General features: G+C 44.4%; 1 protein-coding gene across 2 annotated transcripts in view; it reads right to left on the bottom strand.

Annotated features, from left to right (window-relative positions):
- The window catches only part of SYK (spleen associated tyrosine kinase), a 217,347-nt gene extending 202,053 nt beyond the window's left edge, over nt 1-15,294 (bottom strand). For both annotated transcript variants that reach the window (XM_075600006.1, XM_075599996.1), the window contains exon 1: nt 15,093-15,294. The gene's annotated coding sequence lies outside the window, so the exon portion shown is untranslated. The remainder of the gene's footprint in view (nt 1-15,092) is intronic.
- Between the last annotated feature and the right edge of the window lie 6,334 nt (nt 15,295-21,628).

The raw sequence follows: 21,628 nt of genomic DNA, 5'->3' as shown, positions 1-21,628 counted from the left end.
AGTGGTATTTGGTCCTTGGTGGGAGTTTAGGCATTGTGGGTGTTGCGGGTGGAGTTAACCCATTCATTACCTTAGTGGTTAATAGCGCTAAGGTAATGTATGGGTTAACCCCACCCGCTGCCCACCCAGTAGGTATAAATACCCACCAAGGACCAAATACCAACTTCACCCATCCTCGCTACCCACAATAAACATTAAAGAACACAACAACACTACTACCCACATCTTCTACCCCCAACAACCACCCCGCCCCCTCCCCCAACACATACAGTACAATAATGGGCAAAATAACTATTATCCAGATATGGATAATAACTAATTTGCCCATTCAAAATAAAACATTAGCCAGCCAGCATAAATAAAGTAAATTAAACTTTCTACTTACCCCTGCCATCATGAAGGGCGTCCTCATCAGCATACTGCAGGTCCAGGTCCTCCGTTGCCAGCAAGAGTACATAAAAGATACAATCTAATGGCCCCTAACCCCTTAATCACCTTAGCAATTAATAACCGCTATAATAATTAAGGGGATAAACCCCCACCCCCGCTACCCACCCGGGAGGCCTAACAACCCACCCCGGGCCCAATAACCTACCCTCTACCCATTGATTGGCACAGTGGATCATCATACCCATATAATATGGGCATGATAAGCCACTACAGCAGTCAATGTTCAACCTAATACAAATCATGAAGGCCAAAAATACAAAAGAATTTATATAAATACACAAGTACCTAAACATCCCAACAATAAAATAAATAAATAAATAGCCTAATAGTACACATCACTAAAATGTATCTATCACCAAAACATAACAATACAATTAAATAAACACCTATCCAAGCAAACTATTCAAGAAATAAAACCACTAGCCAACTAATCAATTACATAAATAAAACCACTAGCTAACAAAACAATTAATTTAAAACGCTAACCAATCCTAAAATGTACTAAAAACAAGCCACCCAAATACTAAACAATTTAATCCTAACAATAAACAGAAATAGAAAAAATTACAATCAATTGAAAACAAGCATTTGCCAAAAAATGCATTGCCTGTCACTGTATTTATCTGTACCTTTAGGCCTCGCTCACAAAGCACGCTATACAACGTGCGTGCGCTTATGTGTGCGCTTGTGTTCGTCACAGATGTCTGGTGGCCAATGGTAGTGTTCAGTATTGAAACTACCATTGGCTGCAAAGTACAGCATCGATACTTCTGCAGTCACGGGAGTCTTTTCAATCTGTGATTTCCGGCTGCAGCAGCGTGTCGTCAATTTCAGCAGCCAATCAATGTCCAGACGTTTATATTAATTGGCTGCTGAAATTGAGACTCGGCAGAGAAATCGGAGGGTAGGGTCGCTATGGCACTTCTGTGAAGATGGGGGACAGGGGACAGGAGACAGGAGACGGGGGACAGGGGACGGGTCATCTGCAACTGACTATGCGCAATAGGAGCTGGGCAGAATAATAAACGGTGAATAAATTCATCCTGCCCCCCCCCCCCCCCATCCAAGCTCCATAGCACTGACCAGCTGTGATCTTCTGCAGCACCAGCACATCCTCCAGGGTGATTTGAGGCTGTGTGAGCAGCTGATCCTTTGCACTGCCCACCGTGACCCAACTCCTGCAGCTTGAGCACAGATCGATGGGCTGCAGGAGCACGCGGCGGAGGAGCGCATGGAAGCGTGCGACTATAGCAGGCAGTGTGAGCTCAGCCTTAAGGGGCACAGATTAATACATTAGCAGTCAATGGGCAATCACAAACATAAATTAAATTAATACAATAAAAAAAACCTGAAAAAGGAAATTTACATACATTCAATATTTTACTTACCTTTAGGTTGCGCTTATAGTGCCGGCGACGGCGACAGCGAAGCGACGTCGATTCAAAACAAATGCATTGAATCTGTAGCATGTGCTAATAGTAGGGGCGAATGAGCAACGGAGCGACGAACAGACATGAATCTCTGTAGTCAGTAGAATTTGATTTTTACAGAGATGGTCTACTCATGTGATAGGCTGTAACCAATCAGATAGCTTCTGATCTGATGCAGGGAGAGGGGAAATGTGTCTGTGTGTGAGTGCAGGGAGGGGGGGTGTGGGATTGTGTGTGTGTGTGTGGGGGGGGGGGATTGTGTGTGTGTGTGTGTGTGTGTGTGTGTGTGTGTGTGTGTGTGTGTGTGTGTGTGTGTGTGTGTGTGTGTGTGTGTGTGTGTGTGTGTGTGGAGGGGGTTATAGTATGTGTGTGGAGAGGAGGGGGATGTAGTATGTGGAGATGGGCCAACCGTTTTGTGTTTGTGTGTCTGTGCTTGGAGTGTGTGTGTTTGTTGAGAGGGCTGTAGTGTGTGTGTGTGTGTTTGTGTGTGAGGAGAGGGGGCTGTCATGTGTGTTTGTGTGTGTGTACATAGAGGGAGGGCTACAGTGTGTGTAAAGAGTGGCTTTGTAGTGAATGAGCAACGGAGCGACGAACAGACATGAATCTCTGTAGTCAGTAGAATTTGATTTTTACAGAGATGGTCTACTCATGTGATAGGCTGTAACCAATCAGATAGCTTCTGATCTGATGCAGGGAGAGGGGAAATGTGTCTGTGTGTGAGTGCAGGGAGGGGGGGTGTGGGATTGTGTGTGTGTGTGTGGGGGGGGGGATTGTGTGTGTGTGTGTGTGTGTGTGTGTGTGTGTGTGTGTGTGTGTGAGGGGGAATTGTGTGTGTGTGTGTGTGTGTGTGTGTGTGGGATTGTGTGATTGTGTGTGTGGACTTGTGATTGTTGGAGTGTGTGCGTGATTGTGTGTTTGTGTGTGATTGTGTGTTTGTGAGTGATTGTGTGTGTGAGTGATTGTATGTGGGGGGGGATTGTGTGTGTGTGTGTGTGTGGGATTGTGGGATTGTGTGTGATTGTGAGTGTTATTGTGTGTGTGTGTGTGATTATGTGTGTGTGTGGGATTGTGTGTGTGAGATCAGGGCCGCCAACAGAAATCATGGCGCCCAGGACAAATGAAAGGAGCAGACTCCCCCACCCCCCAACCCATAGCCCACCTACCACGGAAATATTTTTTTAGCGCGTAACTTTTAATTAACCCCCCAATACATACAAAAATACACCCCACCCCCCCAATATATCTAAAAATACCCCACTCCCCCCAATACATATATAAAATACACCGCCAATACATATATAAATCAGGCTTGACTTGGGGAATATCACAGGTCGGGCCGGTGGCTGCAGGGGGGAGGGCGGTGTGGTGGTGGGGAGGGGGGTGGTGGCGGGTGCCCAGCAGCTGGCGGGACTGCGGGGGGTGGTGGCGGTGGCCCGGCGGCTGGCGGAACTGCGGGGGGGTGGTGGTTGCCGGTATCCCGGCGGCTGGAGCGACTGCGGGGGGCTGGCGGTGACAGGGTCCTGGCTGCAGGTCACAGCAGTTGCTGCCGGCCCTGCCCCGCTGCAGGCACCTCTCAGTCCCACAATGGCTGCTCGTGTGTGCACCAGGCCTCCCTCTCACGCCGGCGAGGCGGAAGCTTAGCCCAGCTGACTTCCGCCGCTGCCGACCCAGTACCGGGTGCAGCGTTTTATTATTGGGGTTGTATTTTTATATGTATTGGGGGGGTGTGGGTGTATTTTTATATGTATTGGGGGGTTAAGTAAAATTGTACGCTAAAATTTGTTTTTCCGTGGTAGGTGCGCTATGGGTTGGGGGGGGGGGGGGGCTGCTCCTTTTATTTGTCCTGGGCCCCATGATTTCTGTTGGCGGCTCTGATTGTGTGTGTTTGTGTGTGTGTGTGTGTGTGTGTCTGTCAAGTGAAACACACTATATATGAACAACATTAAAATAGTAAATTATCCTGTAATTTAAAGTAAAAGTACTGTAAATTCAGCATACAAACAGAAATTACAACTCCTCTCCATTTCAGCCTTCCCCCTTGCTCTTGTCCCCACCCCTCTGCCTTCTGTCACTCCCCTTGTAGCTAGAAACGTCTCCCAAACTCAAATTACAACTTTCGCTTGGGCTACGGAGACGGGAGACGTCATCCGTAGCCGTAGCTGTAGCCGTAGCTGGCACTATAAGCGCAGCCTAGATGTCTTCACCCTCTGAATCCTGGCGTATCTGCAAGCTCTCGACCCACGACATCATCACCCGCAATCCGTCTCCATCCTCCTTGAAGAACAGCATCAGGTAAAAACAATCTTCTTTCTTTGATCTTCTGTCGCCTTCTTCTATCTTCATCTGTCATTATTTTCTTCTTTTCTTTAATCTTTCTTCTTTCTTTCAATCCAAAACCCAATTGTAAATCCAGCAACGGAAGTTGCCTCAATGTTTTCTTGAACTAAAATGAGATGGAACAGGCCTTATATAGGGCCTGTGACATCACATTTTAAGGTCACATGGTACAGCTCCAATCTGATTGGATGCTGTATCATGTGTCCGCCTTTTTTTTTTTCAAGAATGTGACGATATCTCCAAGGGAGGTGCGTCACATTTTTAAAACCACATGGCTATATCACATGGTATTACAGCAATGGGATTGAAGATAGTCCCATTGGTTAATGTACCATGTGATATGTTAATTTAGTTAAAAAGGATGTGACATCACTTTAAGGGATGATGTCACATCCTTTAAACTAATGTGACATATTACATTAATGTTTCCAGGTTAATATAGTACTCTGTTTGCTCTAGAAGATCTCTGAACCATGCATATAATAATAGTCTTGAATGCGAAAGGGCTGAATTCCCCTTTGAAGAGGAGATTTGCTTTTCCTCATCTTAAATAACACAAAGAGCGAATATTATTGTATTACAATAGGCCTGTGACAGGGTAAATAAACGTCACCAGCCATATGCTTGGCAGACATATGTGTAAGTCTGCAGTGCAGCAGTGAGGAGGTTAACTTTCACCAGAGTTAATCAGTCTGGGCCCAGCTGCCTCATCAAGGTCTTTTAAAACCCCCAGGCTAGCTGGTCAGGAGACAGGACTGAAATACTGAAGAGATTACTGCTATAAGGTCTGTTTTAAAAGTATACCTGTGATGAAATGTTTGTGTCCTGCATGCTGAAGAGAAGCTGCTTTGTTTGGTATGCTGAAGAGAAGCTACTTTGTTTTCTATGCTGAAGAGAAGCTATTTTGTTTTGTCTGCTGAAGAGAAACTATTTTGTTTTGTGTGCTGTATGTTTTTTAAAGCTCAATAAATAAGCCTTGTCAAGAGACCCCGCGTGTGTAGTTGCATGTACCTTGCAACATATGGTGTTAGAAGTGGCATTTTGAAAGGCCGTGCCTAAAAGGGCCACACACACACAGGAATGAGAAAAATGGAAGAATTTTTAAAAGAGTTTCTGTGCCAGAAGGCCCAACTACAAGCAGAGAGATGAAAGACTATTGCAGCAGCAGGCAGCACAGGATGAGCGGATGGCCAGGCTGCTGACCCAATTCCAGGGGTTGGCCAGTCCAGAACCTGCAAACAAACCCCCGGTTCTCCTGAGGAAAATGGCTCCGAACGAGGATCCAGAGGCTTTTCTACTGACATTTGAAAGGGTTGCCGAAGCTCAGGGCTGGGCTGCTGATCGTTGGGCAACTGCTTTGGCCCCGCTCCTCATAGGAGTCGCCCAGACCTCATATCAGGGCCTTCCAACAGATCAGGCAATGGACTACAGACAAGTAAAAGCCGCCATACTGGATCGCTTAGGTCTGACCCAGAGATCTACCGGCAGCAGTTCCGGAACCTGAAGTACCCCGCTAAGATGAGACCACGGGTCCTCGCTCAGCGGTTATTGGACTTGTGTACTCACTTGATACAAACCAAGGAGTGCACTAAGGAGGCAATTCTTGAGCAAGTGATTTTGGACCAGTTCCTACAGATAAAACCCCCTTCCGCACGCTCATGGGTAAAACACCATTCTGTTGAAACCCTAGCTTTGGAAGTCCGACTCGTTGAGAACTTCCTTGGGGCCGAGGATGAGGCGAGTGCCCTGGACCCGACGGATCCAACTTCACCAGCACTTGCGGATACCCAAAGAGGGAGATTGGAACAACGGGGAAACTACGGCCCCTCCATACGCAACCGCCAAGTGCCGCAAAAGGTGCAGTCCTTCCAACAAGGAAGAAGTCAAAACGCTGGGCACCGCCGGGACCCTCATCCCTTCCTGATGTCGGCTTGTCGCCAAATGAGAGGAACTTCCGGGGACATCGCCCACAGGACCCACCAGATGCCTGGTCTCCAGTATCCGGTCCAGCGCAGCGCTATCCACAGCCCCCTCCTGCGCGGGAACCCTCTCCATGTTCCGCCTGCGGAGAACAAGGCCACCGGCATGTGGACTGTCCACAGATGGATTGTTAATTCAGCAGGACCGTCGCCTCGGCCTTCACTGAAGAAAATTACAAGCCCTGGCTACTTCCAGCCCAGGTTGGGGGAAAAACCTTCCAGGCCCTTGTAGATTCGGGCTCTGGGAAAACTCTGGTCTTCCAGGAACTGTTACCTCCTAACGTGTGTTCTTTTGACTCTCCATGGAGTATAGAATGTATAGACGGCGATGTAAAACGGTATCCGATGGCCAAAATCTGGCTACAGATAAAAGGTCATGAGGCCTACCTCGAGTAGGAGTCGCTTCTTGGCTCCCTGCCCCCGTTGCGCTAGGCCGGGACTGGCCTTTCTTTTTGGACCTAATGGCTCCAGTCTCTCACGAGGATCCTTATTCTAAGGCTTAGGAGAACCCTGGCAAACTGTTCCCCTTCTCGGCAGAACTTTTTCCCAGTAGACACCGGGTTCCAAAGACTCGGAAGCAAAGATGCTCTGACAAACAGGACTGGTTGCAGAAACCTGGGTCTCAAGGTGACCATTCTAGTAGCCAGAAGTCACAAGTGATGGCTGGGGATGGCCAGAGGGAGGGGGATATGGGCCTGGGAGATTTACCAGACCTATACCTCCCTGATTTTCACCAGAAGCAAAGGGAAGACCAAGTCCTTGCTAGACAGTATGATAAGGTGGTAAAAATTGATGAGCAGATATTGAATGCACAGGGGGTGATAGTATTCCCCCATTTTGAATTATCAAATGATATCCTGTATAGGGTGAATAGGCAGACACAAACAGGGGAGGTCACCAGACAGATATTGGTTCCCAAGGCGTTTGTTAAATCTGTGTTCACTCTAGCCCATACTGTCCCTTGGGGTGGTCACCTTGGCAGGGATAAAACATTGGACCGTATTTCGTCCCGATTCTATTGGCCAGGGATGCATAGTGATATTGCTAAGTTATGTGCGGCATGTCCGGAGTGCCAGCTAACTAGTCCGAAGGGACAAAAACCAGCCCCTTTGGTTCCTCTACCCTTGGTGTCAGTTCCCTTTGAGAGGATTGGGGTAGACTTGGTAGGTCCTCTAGAACCTTCTGCGAAAGGACAGGTTTATTCTTGTAATAGTTGACTATGCAACAAGATATCCTGAGGCTTTCCCCCTGAGAACAGCAACGGTGAAGCAAGTAGCCAACAAGTTGTTGGAGCTGTCCTCACGGGTTGGACTTCCCCAGGTTATGTTGACAGACCAAGGTAAAAATTTTATGGCTAAACTGATGCAGGATGTCTTAAAATTACTAGAGGTTAAGTCTGTTCGGACATCGGTCTACAATCCACAGACTGACGGGTTGGTGGAAAGATTTAACCGAACTCTAAAAGGGATGCTGAGGAAATTTGTAGATTCAGAGAAGAGAGCCTGGGATGAACTTCTCCCTTTTCTGCTGTTTGCAGTGCGGGAAGTTCCACAGGCCTCCACGGGATTCTCTCCATTTGAACTGCTGTATGGCCGCCAACCTCTGGGTATCCAAGACCTCCTAAAGGAGTCCTGGGAGGAACAGCGGTCCCCTTCTAAGAATACCCTGCAATATGTATTGGACCTTAGGAAGCGCCTAGATGTGGTCGGGCATTTTGCTAGGGAGAATCTTAGATCAGCCCAGGACAGTCAAGAGAGACATTACAATCAAAATGCTCATATGAGAATGTTTCACCCAGGAGATCAGGTGATGTTGTTGTTACCCAGTTGTGAGAGCAAACTCCTAGCCAAATGGCAGGGCCCATTTGAAGTACTCCGCTGCACGGAGTGATGTGGATTACGAGATCGCTCAACCAGGGTCCAGGAAGGGTAAACAAATTTACCATGTGAACTTGCTGAAACCCTGGAAGATGCAGAAGGCTCTATTCATCCACACAGTGGAGGAGGAAACAGAATGGGACCTCAGCCCCCACAGGTGAACATCGTGGGTGACGATAAAATCCCAATGGGTAGACAGTTGTCCTCTGAACAAAAGGGGACTTGTTAAAAATAATTATACAATTCCATGATGTTTTTTCTGATTTGCCAGGGCAAACTAATTTAATTTCACATGTGATCGAGACAGCACCTGGGGTAAAAGTACGTTCCCATCCTTATTGGTTACCTGAAAGTCGTAGGGCCCTGGTAGAGAAGGAGGTACAAGAAATGTTACACTTAGGAGTGATTGAGGAATCATGCAGTGAGTGGTGTAGTCCACTAGTTATGGTCCCTAAACCCGATGGGAAGGTAAGATTTTGTGTGGACCTCCGAAACGTCAATGTGGTATCCAAGTTTGACACATATCCGATGCCAAGGGTAGACGATTTAATTGACGCCCTTGGTAACGCGGAATATATATCCACGCTGGACTTAACAAAGGATACTGGCAAATACATTTAGAGGAAAAGTCCAAGGGCAAAACAGCCTTTGCCACTCCCATGGGTTTATACCAGTTTGTGACAATGCCATTTGGACTGCATGGAGCCCCAGCCACATTTCAGAGACTCATGGATAAAGTGCTGAGACCCCATAGGGCTTATGCCACAGCCTACCTAGATGACATTGTCATTTATAGTAAACACTGGCGGGCCCATCTAAATAGGCGGAAAGCGGTCCTCAAATCTCTAAGAGAGGCAGGACTCACAGCCAACCCTAAGAAATGTGCCTTAGGTAAGGCGGAAACCAAATACTTAGGGTATGCAGTGGGAGGTGGAAAAGTAAGGTCACTAGCCGACAAGGTAGTTGCCCTGAAAGAAGTTCCGACCCCCCAAACAAAAATGCAGGTACGCTCTCTGCTGGGTTTAGCAGGGTACTATCGGCGGTTCATCCCCAACTACTCAGAAGTTGCAGCCCCTTTAACGGACCTCACAAAAAAGTGTGCCCCTTCACAAGTGGTATGGTCAAGGGAGTGTCAGAGAGCCTTTGAAGACATAAAAAGGTGTCTATCAGAGGGTCCCGTCCTTAGAAGCCCAGACTTCAACAGGCCTTTTGTAGTGCAAACCAATGCATCAGAGATAGGGCTAAGGGCAGTGTTGTCACAACAGTTTGAGGGAGTGGAACACCCAATCCTTTTCCTGAGTAGGAAATTGTTCCCGAGGGAAAAAAACTACTCAGTGATTGAGAAGGAGTGCCTCGCAGTAAAGTGGGCAATCGAGGTTTTGAGGCATTACCTGGCAGGAGTCCATTTTACTCTGGTGACAGACCATGCTCCACTGAAGTGGTTAAATAGTATGAAGGATTCCAATGCTAGATTGACTAGGTGGTATATGGCCCTCCAACCCTTCTCATTTGAGATTCAGCACAGGCCGGGAAAAGAGAATGCAAATGCTGACTTCTTTTCTAGAGAAGGGGTGGATGGTCGGGCTAACAGGGGAGCAATGTGACAGGGTAAATAAACGTCACCAGCCATATGCTTGGCAGACATATGTGTAAGTAAGCAGTGCAGCAATGAGGAGGTTAACTTTCACCAGAGTTAATTAGTCTGAGCCCAGCTGCCTCATCAAGGTCTTTTAAACCCCCCAGGCTGTACACACATGCAGGCTGGCTGGTCAGGAGACAGGACTAAAATACTGAAGAGATTACTGCTATAAGGTCTGTTTTATAAGTACACATGTGATAAAATGTCTGTGTCCTGCATGCTGAAGAGAAGCTGCTTTGTTTGCTATGCTGAATAGAAGCTATTTTGTTTTCTATGCTGAAGAGAAGCTATTTTGTTTTGTCTGCTGAAGAGAAGCTATTTTGTTTTGTGTGCTGTATGTTTTTTAAGGCTCAATAAATAAACCTTGTCAAGAGACCCCGCGTGTGTAGTTGCATGTACCCTGCATCAAGGCCCAATTTAAGAAATCAAATAAATGCCTATTCAGAGACAAACTCTTGTCTCAAATACTGTATTTTTCTCTCCTGCACATACAAAAGGACACACAAAAGGATCCTTGCTTTGCTATTCCTCCTCTTTCTTTACAATTGAGACAATCATATTTGCTAAAGATGGCAGATATATTTTACGTATGGGTAACTTTGGGCCAAATGTTATATTTTTTATATTAACACACAAATTGAAAACCAGGGATCCTTTTAAAAAATATCCTCATTAATGCCAATGGAAAAGAGCATCTTATAATTGTAGTTGTCAATTTTTCTCTGGATAAAGTGTTCTCTTAGTTCCTTGCAACACACTTCAACAATGTTATTTATACAAAAGAAGTACCAAGTGATAAACAATGCACTCACAAAAGTACATGCATATACCTGTAGTGCGTACCGGCTAAAATAGTCTTGTAGAGATTGTTCCTAGATACACTGGTCCTTACTCTACTGCAGTGATTGTCAGGCCAGACCCATTTGCCAAATCAGAGTGTGTTTTTTTGATGCGCCTCTACGTGTCTCGTGTAATATACTTCTTCAGGAGGCATGTATGGGGGGCTATTTTAGCCGATATGCGCTGTACTGTATGCATGGACCTTTTGTGAGTACATTTTTAACTGTTGATACTACTTTTATATAAATTAATCACTTGATCAATAGAGAGGTCTGTTTTCTGTGTTTTATCTCCTAAGAGACCTTGAGGTTGAATATTGTTACAGAAGATATTGAGGTTATAACTGATTAAAATATTGTCAAGTTCTCAACATATGTTATGTGGGGCTGAATAAAAGGTATTATATTCTTTTGTGGGGTTAAAATCTCACCAACAGACCAAAAGAAACTAATATTTAAGGATTACAATTTGAATTTCTATCTGCCATCTTAGAATTAAAAACTCAATGATGACACTTCCAAGTTTGGTTGGAGACGTAGCTTTACTGAATTTTAATCGCTATTATGTTGCATCTAGACTGAGATTTTGTACAATAGTCCCTTTCTGATAATGTGAAATCCTCAGTGGATGTACTGTAGAGTGGATGAAGACGAACATTGAGAACCTTGGAGTCTTCCTCCGGCTCCTGAAATATGTAAGGCCTTCTTCAAATTTTCAAACCCCAGTTTTATTACAGTCTCTTAAAATGTGGGATGTCTGTTTGAAATATTCTCTAGAGATGAACGAATCCGCACAAATCCGTTTTCAAAATGTTCTCACATTTTACCCCCAAAATCTTTTTTGCATTGTAAAATCCGTAAACGGATTTGTATGTATGTCTTTATTTGTATAGCGCCATAAAATGTACATAGCGCTTCACAGTAGTAATACATGTCATATAAATAACAAATATAAATAACAGATCATGGGAATAAGTGCTTCAGACATACTGTAAAAGTAACATTAAGGAAGGAGTCCCTGCTCCGAGGAGCTTACAATCTAATTGGTAGGTAGGGAGAACGTACAGAGACAGTAGGAGGGAATACTAGTAAGTGCGTCTGCAGGGGGCCAAGCTTTGTGTCATGTGTCCATGATTATCCAGTGCTACTCATATGCTTCTTTAAGCAGATGTGTCTTAAGGTGGGTCTTAAAGGTGGATAGCGAGGGGGCTAGTCGGGTATTGAGGGGAAGGGCATTCCAGAGGTGTGGGGCAGAAAGTGAGAAAGGTTTAAGGCGGGAGAGAGCTTTAGATACAAAGGGGGTAGTAAGAAGACTTCCTTGAGAAGAACGCAAGAGTCGTGATGTTGCATAGCGAGAAATTAGGGCTGAGATGTAATGAGGGGCAGAAGAATGTAAAGCTTTAAAAGTGAGCAGTAGAATTGAGTGTGAGATACGCGATTTAATCGGAAGCCAGGAGAGGGATTTCAGCAGGGGAGACGCTGAGACAGATTTAGGAAAGAGTAGAGTGATTCTGGCAGCAGTGTTTAGGATAGATTGTAGGGGAGACATGTGAGAGGTAGGAAGGCCGGACAGCAGGAGGTTGCAGTAATCGAGACGTGAGAGAATGAGGGCCTGAGTCAGAGTTTTAGCAGTTGAGTAACAGAGGAAAGGGCGTATCTTTGTGATATTGCGGAGGAAAAAGCGACAAGTTTTAGAAACGTTTTGAATATGAGAGGAGAATGAGAGAGAGGAATCAAGTGTGACCCCTAGGCAGCGTGCTTGGGCTACTGGGTGAATGATCGTATTTCCAATAGCAATGTGGAAGGATGTAGTAGGGCCAGGTTTGGGAGGTAGTATAAGGAGCTCTGTTTTTGCCATGTTAAGTTTCAGTCGGCGGATGGCCATCCAGGATGATATTCCAGAGAGGCATTCAGAAACTTTGGTCTGTATATTTGATATTAATATATTGTAGATTTGGTCGGTTTAATCTGCGTGGATTCATCAAAAACCCGCCATTTGATACAATCTGTTGACAAGTTTGCTGAATCCAATTTGCAGATTCAGCAACTCATTGGCGGATTCTTAAAAATCTGTCAATGCATTGCGGAATCTGCGCATTGGATTCTACAAATTCGTCAACGGGTTGCGGAATCCGCAGAGTGTATTGGCAATAATAATAAAATATCTGTAAACTGTGAATCACCATTTTTGAGATTGAGCCGCTGAAATACACGGACCAAAGGAACCGGCCGGATCGAAATCTCTCCCCTCCCTAAAATTTGCCCATCTCTAATATTCTCTTTTTACTTTTCTCCCTTTTACTTTCATTACAAATAACCTTGATTTTCCATGAAGTTTAAATTTACCATCCTTTGCTCCTTGTCTTAAAGGGTGCATTCTTAAAATGAATGACCTATTTGTGACTCTAATACAAGGCTCTACAGTGACTAAGGCAGAGCTTATACTACCTCCGCGGTCACGCGTGACCGAGCGCACTCCTGCAGCCCCAGCAATCTGTGTACTTGGCTGCAGAAGAATGGGGAGCCATGGCGGAAGCATCACACCCTCATTGGCTGAACCAGCCCACGTGACGCTGACATCACGCAGCAGCCGCCTGAGAAGACAAAATGTATTGTCTTCTCAAAACACTGCCGCGTCAACGCGCCTCTTCGCCTGCATGCACGCAGGCACTTGGCTAACTGCTATAGCCAATTACTGAAGTGTACTTGACACACAGCAACTCCGACACTATAATCTCGGCGTTACACAGAATAAACACATCCCAAATAATTGCTTGTATTAGTACCTACAACTGAAACATGCTGTCTAATCTGACACTCGCCCTTTTGCAAATTTTATTACTCGCGAATCTTGAACTGACGCCCTCTCTATCTTCTGATTTCAGTTATCTGAATGCACATTTCTTTTATACTTTATGCACTATGGATGAACGTATTTTTCAATCACTCATTGATTGCCCACTCATCCACATTTTTTACTGAAAATAATGTACAGATGCAGCGGTCGTTATTTGAACATTTCACGCGTTGTATACCTCGGAATACGCATGTCATGGTGCGGGATTTCTTCCAACCTTACCGCCTTAAGATGCGAGTGCAGAACATGGCATTTTAGTGTTCTGGTTTTTAAACACCTGAAATTGGCACAGTAGCACAGTACTGCACACATTACAATTCATTCATTTCTGCCAAGGATACGCGTAGAACTGCACCCAAAGAAACAGAATCCATGAAATTGAAACAACGCAACCGCGATAAACACGTGTGCCTGGTATGATTGGACACGTGAATGCCACATGGAATACAGCAGAGCACACGAAAACGGCACAGTGAAATGTTCGAATAGCGGCCGCTGCATCTATATATCACGTACACCTTGTCTTTCCAAAAAATTGAGCATTTGTCCCCAATTACCAATTATGTTGTTTCCAAATAATGTTTATTTAAAAAAAATTGTAATGCAATTTATTACCACAGCACCTTATCAGAATTAATAAGCCTTATAAAATACCCGACTTAAATATTTATGACCATGTCTACATTCTTTGTTATAAATAGGTCCAGTAGTGTTTCCTTTCTGCAAGTTTGATCAACCATTTGAGTTATAACATTTATTTTAAGGACACCAAGAATCTGGTATAGGATGCTCTTAGGTGCACTATTAATTTCATACTGTTATTTTCTAATTTTTAATATAGCTTGTATACATGATGACATGAGACTTGGGAGGGTTTGATTTCTTCTAGCGACTCTCCTTTGCGTAAAACCCCTCACTCTACTGCTCCCTGAGGTGGCCAAAGTAGAATACCGGTAGAGGAAGCCATTTATTGGCAAACCGTAACCCATTAAAAGGCACCAGAGAAAAATAAATCATGCCTTTATTTGCAGAGAAACAGAAGCAATTTTTTTCTTTAAGCCTGGTTACAGTTGTTTAAGGAAATCAATTATATTATTACATTCTTCACTAAATGTATTTCAGGTGAGCTATGTGGGACTGCACCTTTAGTATGTTTACCTATCTTGTTGCTGCTGCTTATATTTATTTTGCAGACTTAGCCATTGCTTTCACTCGATGTAACAATCTCCTTATTCTGACATACTCTGTCTACCATGAGTTATCCACTCACCAATTCCATGTACACTAAGGGACTTGCTCATATATTGGGAACATGCTAAAACTATAATAACACTTCCTGGGATAAATCCAGTAAAAATATAATCAATAAAGATTTCATTTGATAAGCAGATATTCTAAAGAAGACACACCGCTTTTTAATTAATTACTCTACAGAAAAAAAGCTGAAATAAGGAAGTATAAAAAAACCTGTCTTACCCTATTTTGTGCCAAGAGTGAATATATACAGAAACAACAGGTGCGGTAATGAGAGAAGTTAGGGCATGGTTGACTGGTACAATAGTAGTAAACACACACAAAGGATATAAATTAGCTCATGTTGAAAGTAGAATCTTCATGCACTATTGTTTGATTTTAATTTTAACTAAAAAAAAAAACACTGTTTCCTGTTGTACATGTACAGTACCTTTCTTATTTTAGTCCTCAAATGTTCCATCTGTGTTTCCACGTACTGTATCAGACATGATCCTTCTTTCACCAATAATCATAGCTTGTGTTTTGACAGCTGTGGTTCCAGTAATAACAAAAAGAAGTAAAAATTATACTACTACAGTGATAAAAATAAGAACCTGAAATGATTGCAGAGCACAGATACTGAATAAATCATAGGATATGTGAAAAACACGGAAACTATACTCTCAGAAGTAGCCACTCCTGTTCTATTATCCTATCAGTCAAGGAGCCAAGGCAGGTTTATGAGTCACTGTCTTAGTGCCAGAGAATGTTTCATCATAGTTTATAGACTAATAAACCCATTGAATTACGTCATAGAAACAATGCTCTTTAACTTTCTACTACGTTTTATTTCATGATTTAAAAATCATAATTCCAGTATTCCACTTGTATGGTTGTTGTTCTAAGGGTACATTTTGAATAGGGCCCTTATTTAAGTGGTGGTATGCGATAAGACAACTCTCAGCGCTGGAAGATACTGTACCTTACAGTAAGTGACGTCTGGTGCTAGAAGGTGTCTTATTGTATAGCACCTCTTAGTAAATATAAAGGGTTAGGCAAAAAGGGTTTACTGAGGCAAAATCCAACAAGGACAAAAAAAAAACACAGTTTAAAACACACAACAAGTAGTGTAAAAGACTTAAAATAGCCAGATCTGACATGTGGTTAACTTGGGTCCCCTAACTTTCTAGGTGCTGGGTAAGAAAGTTTACCCATGTCATCTGCCGCAAATCAAGCCTCACCCACAGCTGCAAAGTCCTTGAATCCCTGCTGGCTTGTATTTCTAGGCAGCCTCCGATGACAGAGTGTCAGGAATCCGCTCCTGGGTTTGGCTGCAGCCCATCCATCCGGAGCTTTAAAGGTTCCAGACAAACTATTCCCTGTTTATGCAATCACCTGCCACTTGCTGCCTCCTGTGTAGCTCTGGCCTGGTTGGCCTCCTGTGCTATTTAGTGACTGCCCCGCCCTCAGGAAGTTGCTGGACATAGACTTTGCAATCCATGTTGCAAGTAACTGTGCTTGTCACAGACTCTCTGTTTGGCCTGCTAGGCCTCCTAGTGCCTTGTATCCTGCTCCTAGTCCCCTGCTGCCCAAGGGCTTCTTGCATAGTAGCCTTGGTGCTGCTTCCTTGTTCCTGACAGACTTCGCCTTCGCCGCGCGGAAGCAGCTACGCTGGTTTCCCCAGTGTTTCCTGTGGTGTGTCTGCACCTCTGGTTCCTGCTTCCTCCAAGTGGAGTTTGCTCCTGTCCAGAAGTCCCTCTACCAAAGCTTCTGGTTCCTGTGACTCCTGGCCTTTTCCTGATGCGCTGCAGCACCTTTGCTGAAGCTTCTCAGCTGCAGTGGCTTCTTTCAAGGTTCTAGCGTCCTAGGCTGGAATACCTTCACCCCAGATTTCCTGTTGATGACCTCGACTTGTTGCTTCGACCACCGCTCCTGTGCCACCTGCCTTGACCCCTGCCTGGATAACTTTAACCCTGCTTTCTCCAATCTTAACCTGGCTATGTCTGACCATGGAATCCGCACTCCGGACCTGACTCCGTGGCCGAAGGTCGGTGCTTAGACATCCCCACCTCAGCCCCGCGGTTCGGTACCAGTTTGTGGCAAGCACGTACGTTACACAGAGACTATCCACGAGCAAGTGTGGAACTCTGCGACAGCCAAGCAATTGTAGCTTTCCCCCTTCCATGCAAATGCGTGGAAGAACGGTGCTCAGCCAATAAGTGTGAGGCAGGAGGTATAAACGTGCCAAACACAGGAAATGGGGCACAGCAACAAGTCTGCTCGTTAGTTGAGTATGACGTCAGAGTGAGCAGGAGGTACAAAACCAATCAGAGAAACACCTATGTGGAGTGCCACGTGGGTGTATGAGATGGCGCCGATTTGACGATGAAGAAAACAGCTCCAGTTTTGATCGGTGGGCTATGCCAGCTGGTGCGCTTTGCACACAACCCTCCCTGGACACTGGCCTTTGATGACCACACTTAACAGTCCTGGAAAACATTCCAGAAATAAGAGCCTACATACTGTCGCGCCCACTTTTATTCTCCAACATCTCCAGATTTTGTTTCGAATGCTACGCACTTCACCCGGGTTCATGCCGCATTCATGCCGCATTCTCAGCCGCGGTTCATGCGCGGTTGATGCGCGGTTGATGCGCAGTTGATGCGTTTATTGAGAATGGTTCAGATTTAATAGGTTGCAATTCTTCGCGTGTCCGCCAGATGGCAGATATTCATGAATTGTAATGCGCATGCGCTTCAGTAATGTGTCGACTTGCAGGTGTTTTGTTTAAAAAAGATACCACTGTGGTCTATTGTAAATTGGCCTTGGGACTGAAGGAAGAGGTTACAATAATGTATCCATTTATGCTTTTCATATTAAAGAAAGACAAACACCAGTTTCTGTTATTTTCCAGTCCCGAGGCCATGAGTGTTCAAGTGCAGCCCGTGTTCCAAAAACCCGACAGAACGTATGCATATTTAATATGGGCCGCAATTAATGAAACAGATGATAAGATGGCAACAGTTGTTCAAATTTATCAGTATTTTATCGAAAACTATGACTTTTACAAATTTTCGCCAGCTCCTCATGTGTGGAAGCGTGCAATAAGGAATAAGTTATGTAGCGATCCATGTTTTTTTCGTATTGGTCCCGAATTTATTGGAGGGTATTGGTGTGTATCACCGGATTTTTCCTGTATCTATGATCATGCAGACGGCCAAAGGCGAAAGGTCATGTTAAAACCAACTAAGAAACGACAGTCGCTGGCAAGCAATGCACCAGCACCGGCTTCCAATTACGGACAACCCTTGCTTTCTGTCCACGCACGGATACCTGCAGCCTGAGCCGGATTTCGCGTACAGTTGCGAGCAAGCTGGCATGTACCTAAGCGATTTCCAGCCTCATCAGACTACAGGTGTAGTAGTCCAGCTGTCATGTGTCAACGTGTATGATCCAGAATACGGGACTGGCAGTGGTCCGGTGCCAGCTGATTGGGAAGTTCTATGGTGAGTAATGTTGCCGTATTTTATTCTGTTTTTTTTATTTTGAAAATATCAATATCAGTGCGATTCAAAAGTCAAGCGATTCTCCTGCAAGCAATATCATTGGTGGAGCGGCTTCTACAGTAGATACTGCACAATTGGTGAAAAGCTAGGCGCATGCGCATTGGAAACTTCTTGAAACGCATATGCGTGTCATCACATCGACGGTAGGCACATGCGCATGTGAACAGGAGACGCCCCCCGAGAAAATTATTGGTGGGACTGACTGGGATATTCTTTGGGGGACTGACCATCACAGTAAAACTTTTATTTATTTTTTCCTCAGAAAATAAAACTTTGTCATCTCATGGATATGGGTGGATAATATCGCTTCGTGTAACAATGCCTGCACATTGCAGAATCGGATTTAAAAAAAACACGTACTGGAGTCTACAGTTTATTGGCCGTTGTTATTGATTAGGATAGAATACCAGAAACAGTATGCTGATGTTTTCAGACCGTACTGTATACAATGCTTTTTTTATATACAGTATACTGTATAATAAACCCGAGAAAATAAAAAGTATGCATTTATTCTACATGTATTACAGTACATATAGTATGTGTCTTCTATACCAGGACAGTATGTGTCTTGTATTTTTTTTAATACTCTTGTGATGTACAGTACTGAGCATGCCTACAGTATACAGTACAGTATGCCTGGACAGTAGTGTACATTCTAGAAACACTGTATTTTGTTACAGTATCAAACGAGCCAATGGAACAATTTAAAACAAATCAACATTTTCTTTTATTGGTGGAGTAAGGACAAAAACATTTATTTACAAATACTGTACAATCTAAAAACATTTTAATTGCACAGCAATTCAAAACATCAACAAGTTTACTGCTAGTTAAAACATTTATGTATAGAAAGTAAAAACATTTACAGTCACGTGTTGTTATTAAAAATTTTTATTTATTCATAAAATATACAAAACGCAACATCTCCTTTATTAAAGTGCAGCAAGTCAAAACATTTACAGTAGGATGGTGTGCAAAACAGTCAGTCAGGCCTGCACAACTACAGTCCTCGAGGGCCGCAAACAGCCCCAGTTTTCAGGGTAACCTTTGAAAACCGGGCCTGTTTGTTGCCCTCTGGGACTGGAGTTGTGCAGGTCTTGTGTACAGTAAACACAAACATTTATTTATTAATACAAGTTAAAACACACAACATCTCCTTTATTTAAGTACAGCAGGTCAAAACATGCACAGTACAGCACAACATTATGGTCTTACAGTACCTGTTTAAAAAAAAAATATTTATTCATAAAATATACAAAACGCAACATCTCCTTTATTAAAGTGCAGCAGCAAGTCAAAACATTTACAGTAGGATGGTGTACTGAACAGTCAGTCAGGCCTGCACAACTCCAGTCCTCGAGGGCCGCAAACAGCCCCGGTTTTCAGGGTAACCTTTGAAAACCGGGCCTGTTTGTTGCCCTCGGGGACTGGAATTGTGCAGGTCTTGTGTATAGTAAACACAAACATTTATCTATTAATACAAGTTAAAACACACAACATCTCCTTTTTTAAGTACATCAGGTCAAAACATGTACAGTACAGCACAACAGTATGGTCTTACCTGTTTGTTGCCATCGGGGACAGTAACAAAACATTTACAAAAAATAAACAACAGTTGAACACTCACGCAAATTCGTACCCCACCAGATTGTCCTGCCATGGCCGATGCCTTGTATGGCGCAAAATGCCATTAATGCTGTCTTAAACGCCTTTCATTAAAGGATCTGTAATTGAAAAAAAGCGCAGCAATTCTTCCAGAATAGTCTTTCTTAAATTGCCAGGAAGCGCCTTTTTTTCGCGATTTCCTTCATAGTTTACTTTGTAGGCTCACTCTCAGTACATCAAGTAGGACACGTGGTGCTTAAAAAGTAACAAGGCATACTTGTGGGGTACACCAGCACTCATCACCCTATACTTCTCCCTGAGTGCCGATGGCAGATCGCGCAGGGTGATGTCGGGCACCGTATCGATGCAAGCGAATGTAGGATGGGTTCGGAAGCGGGTGTTCTTCTGTGAGCGGGTGTGCTTGTGGTGGTGGGCGAGGGTAGGTTGTCTGGGAGGAAGCTTTCCTACTGTCTTGGTCGCCGTGTTGTCTCTTGGCGTGGTCTTGAAGGGGTTGTCATGTTATACTCCTCCTCAACGGCATACATGTACACAAAATCTTCTGGTGGAGAGGGTGCACTTGCTGATGGAAGGTGGTCGAAGGTCCCATTCATCACATCCATGCCACCCTCCAGCTCCGGTGTCGGGGATACATGGGCATGAACACCACACAAATGATGTATCCCCGCTATGTCAGTCTCTATCTTCTCCATCCGTCAATCCATCTTCTTCATCCGTTGATCCATTTTCTGCATCCGTTTATCCATATTTAGCATCCGTTGATCCATATTTAGCATGGTCTCCAGAAGAAGATCTATCTTTGCCAGCACAATATAGTTCCCGGTGATATCCACACTTATCCCATTCAGCATCCGGTCTAACGAGCTGCTTCTTGTGCATGGCGTGGTGGACATCTGGGTGGATGGGTGCTACGGATGATGAGATGGGGGTTCCATGGAGAGAAGCAGCAGCGTCACCGAAGAAGGGTGGAGGAGGTGACTTGTGGATTTCCGGGAGAGGAGAAGCGGCAGCGTCGTCGAAGAGGGATGGAGAAAGTGACCTCTGGATTTCCGGGCGAGAAGTGGCAGAGTCGTCTAAGCGCAAAGGAGAAAGTGACCCGTGGATTTCAGGGGCAACGGTGGCACCATCGTCGAAGAGCAGTGGCGAAGATGGCCTGTGGGTTTCCAGGAGGGCGGCGGCAGCATCGAGGACGAGTAGTGGAGAAGATGGGCTGTAGATTTCCGGGAGAGCGGCGGCAGAGTCGTCAAAGCATAAACGAGGAAGTGGTCTGCGGGATCGATGGGTTGGCTGCTATTTGTTTTGCGTTGTGTGTACATCAATGAATTTCTTTCTGACATAATAAGGCTTACGTGTTTTAAAACCCTTAGCCTTTGCGGTCAGCAGAAGGTTTTCTTTATTGGCCTTAGCCTGTCGCTTTGGCCTTGGCGTGGAAACGGCTGCTGCCTTTCGCTTTTTCTGCATGACAGGCACGGCACACAATGCCTTAATACAGTATGCACATAACTGCACTAATGTTTTGTTTTCTTGCATTTCAGGAAAAAAGGATGGACTGGGAGAGAGGGGGTGGGGGTCGTGTACAGTCTGTGAACTGTTTGTACAGTTAAGTGTACAGTATCTAAACAGCAGTAATGATGTACACAAAACCTCTCCTCTCTCAATGAACTACTGTACTGTACACAGAATGAGGAAGAAGATAAAGACGGAAAAAAATATATTACTATATATATACATATATATATATATAATATATTATTAATTGATATTATTATCAATGTGCATTATTCATGTTTATCCACCG

This window comes from Ascaphus truei, chromosome 1, assembly GCF_040206685.1.
Source record: "Ascaphus truei isolate aAscTru1 chromosome 1, aAscTru1.hap1, whole genome shotgun sequence".
Classification (NCBI taxonomy): Eukaryota; Metazoa; Chordata; class Amphibia; order Anura; family Ascaphidae; genus Ascaphus; species Ascaphus truei.
Note: the sequence above shows the minus strand (reverse complement) of the source record. Positions and strands in the feature narration are given on the sequence as shown.